Consider the following 6,000-nt stretch of genomic DNA (forward strand, 5'->3'; position numbering starts at 1 on the left):
TGGAGACGTCATGTGTTTCAATGATCTCTGCTAAAAATGACTGAACTGAAAAGAGGCCTATGTGTATTACTTTAGTAAAAACCTATTTATTGGTCACTGTGACCATTGCCTGTGGGAGGAGTCTATAGGACACCCTCCTCATTATTCTCTCTCTCATAGACCCCTCCTTCTCATATACCCTCCTTGAGTTCAAAAGGTAATATTTACATTACAATCATTGTCTACTCATTATGCTTATTTTGGTAAATGAACCCCTGATAATCTTCTGTTTTGCTGTACAATAGAATGCTCATAAAGTATGAAAATTTAAATTAAAACAGGAACGTTCAAATGGAGAATTGCAAAAGCCAAATCAGTCCCAGCCATTTCATAGACAGGCCAGAATAGAGTCTACCACCACAATATAATTTTCTAATGAGCCTTTAAATTTCCTCTCTTACATACTTTGAGTCTCCTTCCTTTCTCTTTCCATTCCAGAATAATCCCACATTTGCTGATACTGTTTCAATATGGAAGGATCAGATCAACAGCTACCATGCATTGTAAACTCTGCAAATTAATATTGTATCCGTAAAATAAGGCCCATTTTAATTCTCCCATAATATAACACCTAAAATGTTATCATCACCCAGCACTAGTTTTTACTGAAATCTACACCCAAGTAAGCAAAATGGGTTAAGGCCACAGCCTTAAAATACTATTAACATTATTTTTGAAATTATAGATGTCATAATAGACAACTGATGTAATTTTATATTATTTATAATTGTATTTGGATGTTAATTCAGCTCACCATTCAACCTTTCTGAAGAGTATATATCATTTTTGTAAACTAATTTAGCTTTGTCAATAAGAAAATTAGTCATCTCCTGTTAGCCTAGGTGCGCTAACAAGATCAAGAATGAATTGCTTACCATTTGTGAAAACTACCAGTTTAAAATAATTTATTGAAAAACAGGTTCAAAATGTAACGAGAATGCCCAATGCATTCATACCTCTTTCAATTAGAGCTTAAAATTCATTCTCCGAAAGCCATATCTACAGCACACACACATAGGGGGATGATCATGCAGTTTTCTGTCCGTTTAAATCCCATTGTGTCTTTTATTCTTAAATGTATGAATGTATACATTTATTTACATATTAGGTTGACTTTTTTACTTGAAATTTAGCACTACAGGACAGGCAGTCCCTGCAAGGAATGAGTAATTTTAAGGGGATGGGGCATATACTTCAGAACCCATTATTGTCCTATTTTGATGATCAATCAAGTGGAAGAATGTGATGACATCATCTGCTTTAAGATTAGTAATTCATTGCCTCTAGCTATCAGAAGCCACCCAATAAGAATAAAAGAAAGCCAGGGGAAAAGGTTCTGTTCTTATTAACTTTATGGTAAAGATTTCTTTCAGATCTTTTGTCTTTTTCCGGTCTTTGAAGACATACCATGGTCTTATTCAACATTTTCAATGACTATCTCATTGAAGTTTATTATGCAGTTTCAGATATTTGTTTTGTATGTCATTTCAATCCAAAGGCAAGTTACTTTGCTGTCTATGATAAAAACAGCAATAGATTTATTTGCCGAAAACTAATCTTCTAAACTGTTTTGGTTGTAATCCCATCAACAGTATGCTTGGATCCAGAAGTCAGTATTATTTAAGCACCAATCTGTGCTCAGGATCATATTTTCACTCACATATGAGCTCTGTACTGGAAATAAGCCTTATAAAATTAATGAGCTATTAGCACGATCAATCTACAGTTAAGCAGTTTTAAGATCCATTAATTAAAAGTATGTCTTCCTAAATCTCTGCCAATGAAATAAGTGGAATTCAAAAGTGCTCAACTCTGGCTAGATCAATATTGGTCTCTAGACAGCTATATACTCTATATAAAATGGTCCCAAACCATATTGCAATTAACTCTTGCAACAGCAAAATTTAAAGATATATTTCCCTAAAGAAAACTGTGCATGGAAAAGAAGTTTGTCATATTGTATCTGGTAGCTATTTCTGGACATAAATTGCATAGATTGTATGCCCGCAATCTATTCCTGACCTGGTTTCCTTTAAAGTTTGCTTGCATCTTATGAGGATGTTTAAATAAATTTCACTGCAGCAGAGCAAATATGTAAAGTGAACAGAAATTATAGCTTCTTAACTACAATATGAACTGGTTTATAAATGCTTTATATATTTATTTTATCATTCAGAATTCTAATTCTGCATCAAACTTCAACCACGTTGGTTTGAAACATCTCAATTCTTTGAAAAAGTTATTTTTTAAATTTCACATCATCCTATTTAAGTCTTCATTGGTGAAGATGACATGGACTGCTTTAATGAAAAATTATCAGAAAAGATTGGAATAAAGGTCTCTGTACTCCCTATAACATTTGTTACATTGGTAATATATGTGATGTTTCACCTATTGGCAATACAATCCTATACATGTCTACTGAGAAGCAAGTTCCACTGCCCTTTCACTGTTGAAATTGAAATTAGTTGCTTATTTCAATTAGACATTACATAAAAGCAAAGGTTAATGTAAGTTCTAAATTTGACTTTTATTCAATTCTATTTGAAATTTCCATTTATTTTGGAAGACTGGCAACATCAATGGGAAAAAATAATGAATATATTCCACTGAATGAAAGAAACACACACCACTCCATTTACAAATGCAATGCAACATCCATTATTGTTTCACTGATAATTTCTGAATCAATGCATAAAACGTTTTAACATTCCTGACATTCCATTTAAGAAAAATATTAATGCCACTGGTAATTACATTTTCATTGACTTCTTATCTCATTCTTCTGTCCCAAATTCAAACAGAAATAATGTGGAGCTGTCTGAATCATTGCCAGATGTTTATAATGATTTATTGACTAGGTTCATTAAAATGCATTTATCAACTCATTCGAATATAAATTTAATGGCTCCAGTTGACGCTGCCATTTTATTAATGTTGCTTTTATCTGCCCAGACTGGCTACTTCAACAGAAAAGAAAGGTTTCAAGCTAAATGTTTTTTAAAATGCTTTATTTAGTTGCAATTCACTGCAATTCTTTGCATGTTTACTCACTGAACTCTGACTGAATTTAATTAGATAGGTAGCCCCAACTAAGCATAGGACTATTGAATAAATGCAGCCTATACGAAAAGGGGGAAATGCAGTACATCAGTTTCGCTGAGGGGCTTGTATGTTTATGTCCAGAGAGTTCTGCAATTCAGTAATCTACAGGTAAATTTAGGTTAGGCTGGAGTTCAGTACCTTAAAGAACTCTGCCTCTAGGGATAAGTTGGGAACAAGAATGACTCTGCTGACATTAGGTAAATGCCTGCTCAGTGACCTTCATTACTAAAGCTCTTGGCTTTCAGGAGCATCTCAAGCATTCTGTGTCACTGCTGATATCACTGTGCAGAAGGCAACATGACAGGGTGCAAATGAGAAGCAAACACAAAGTGGCCAACAATCAGCACAGAGAAAAGGCAAATCTTTGGGCACAGCTGGCAACACAATATCAGTGTGTGTCTGATAATTTTTTATACTAGGGCAAGCACAAGAATAAAAGAGTTTTGCATGCTAAGAAAACCTAATTTTGTTTAAACTTAAGACATAGTCATCAAAATGGTATTTGATGAAGGGTAATGCCAGATCCAATTATATTTTGAAAAGGCTGGCTCCATCTATAGTACAATTCTATAGGTCCTACTCCAGAGTGTGCTCCATTCAGTTCCATAGGGCTTACTATCTGGACAATGTGTATAGGATTGCAGACATGGTTTACAACAGTCTTACTACGCTTTAACAGCCTACACTTGGGTACCTGTGCATATTATCCACCTTCTTCACATTATATAGCCTCTTGTATTAACCAGGCTTTTCCATCTGCTCAAACTATATAAATGTGAATGTTTCGTGCAAGACTTTTTTTAAAAAAAACACACACAACCTCAAACATCGTTTTGTTGCTGTTTCAGAAAGCTCTATGTACACAGTAGCAAACTGTGTCAGTAGACACCAATGGTTGTTTCACCACATACATTTCCACAACGTGGAATTGTGGCATCTAGTTTAGTTTACATCGTTAAGTTCAGAACTGTGAGCTGCTGAGATAGTCTTTGCACACTAAAGCACAGCACAGTGTATCTGTCCAGGACAGGTAGATTCCACAGGTAGAAAGACGGCGACCTAGATAAAACAAAAATATGGGTGGGCAGCAAAACGCTTGCTTCCGTTTGGACGAAAGTGTCCACAGCTGCGCGCCTGGGTTTACCTGCCCATCCTTTCGAGGCGCCAAAGACGCGCACCAGAAACGCAAACCAAATCATTAGTATTCTCCACCCCCTCTGTGGAAAATTAGAAACGGTGTGGATGGGGAGGGGGCAATGCAAAATAGTGACCAGGGCAGAACCACCCTTTCCAAAACATGGTCCAGAGCACACTAAACAGAGGATTCCAGATCAGAATCACCATTTGGCGTCCGATCCAGCCCCTCTGGTTCCTCTCATTCTACCCTGACCACTGACATCCCAGGCTGGACCCTCATCTCCCCAAGCCTCCGAGCAACTCCCATAGCGGTCCCTTCGGCTCCGTGTCCTCCTTTCCTTGTCGCCTTGTCCCGCTAGCAGCGTTTCCCTTTGGCTCTTCGGAGCCTCCCCCCTCCTCCCTTGCCCGCCAAAGAGCCTTTCTTCTTCGCTGTCTTGCTTCAGACAACCTCCCGCTTTGCCCCCTCTTCTTCTGCTTCTGCTTCTGCTTCTTCTTCTTCTTCCCCAGCCTCGCGTTCCTCCTGGCGCCCGACCTACCTGCTGGAGCCGAGGGGACGCGCTCGCTGCCTCCACACGCGCTCCGTCCGAGCCAGCCCGCGCTGCTCTCCCCGCGCGGTGTGAATGCTCATTTAAAGCTCGGCGCCCGCTGCTCAGTGGCTGCTGCTCCGCTGTAGTCTCCCGGCTCTGGCTTCTTCCTTTCTCCCCTCACAACACAAAGGCGCTCGCGAGCCCGCTCCGAGGAGCCCGGCGAAGCGGCCCCGCCCCCGCCAGAAGAGACCCGCACCTGCCGCCGGGCGGCTCCGTACCCCCCACTCCGCCTCTCCCGCCAAAGTAGCCAAAGCCCGCCCCGCGCCGGGGTAAAGTTAAGGCGCAGCCGAGCCCGCCGCGTCCAGCCGCCGAGAGAGAGCTGGGCGGCGCTAGCGGGGCTGGTGGTGCTGCTGACCCTGGTCGGGGAGGCGGCGTGGGAAGTCTGGCACGCGGCGCTTGGCTGAGGACCTGCCCCGGCCGCCCCTCCTCTTTCTGAGGCAGCTTCCTGTGCAGCCAGGCGACGCCAATGACAAGGAGTGTTTTAGGCGGGAGAGAAGGTTGGCCATGAGTCAACCTGAGGGAAGGGTCTCCTCGGCCTATTAGGTTCGCCAATTGCGCCCTAAAAATAAAATAAAAAATGCTTTGGCCAGAAAGTTTCTCCAGCTAGGGCAGCTCGCCTCACAGTGCTACCAAGAAAGAGGTGAGGCAGTGGGTAGAGATCAACTGATTTCTTGCTGTTTCTCTGGGTAGCTTGGAGAGAAGGTTGGGCCTGGCTAACATGGTCTCCAGCTTCTGTTGGCAGCAGCCAGCATGGCCAATGGTAATTGAATCATCGAATTATGGAGTTGGAAGGGACTGTGAGGACCATCTAGTCCAAATCCCTGCAATGCAGGAATCTTCCGGTCCAATGTGGGGCTCAAACCCGCAACCCTCAGACTAAGAGTCTCGTGCTCTACCAACTGAGCTATCCCATGGGAGCTGAAATTCAGCAACCTCTGGAGGACATAAGAACATCAGAAGAGCCCTGCTGGATCAAAGGCCCATGTATCCTGTTTCCACAGTGGCCAAGCAATGCGAAGCCCCCAAGAAGGATGCTGAGGGCATCACATTGGCCACCTCTGGCCTCGAAAAAGAGAGAGATGCCACCTCTGTCCACAGGGAGAAAACAGGTGTACAAGTAAGTAAAGGCAGC

At 41.7% G+C, this 6,000-nt stretch overlaps 1 protein-coding gene across 1 annotated transcript in view; it reads right to left on the reverse strand.

The window, feature by feature from the left end:
• The window catches only part of SLC6A1 (solute carrier family 6 member 1), a 73,149-nt gene extending 67,880 nt beyond the window's left edge, over positions 1-5,269 (reverse strand). The window contains exon 1 of the mRNA XM_083429177.1: positions 4,818-5,269. The gene's annotated coding sequence lies outside the window, so the exon portion shown is untranslated. The remainder of the gene's footprint in view (positions 1-4,817) is intronic.
• Between the last annotated feature and the right edge of the window lie 731 nt (positions 5,270-6,000).

The sequence above is a fragment of the Podarcis tiliguerta genome, assembly GCF_965153285.1.
Source record: "Podarcis tiliguerta genome assembly, chromosome: 2".
Classification (NCBI taxonomy): Eukaryota; Metazoa; Chordata; class Lepidosauria; order Squamata; family Lacertidae; genus Podarcis; species Podarcis tiliguerta.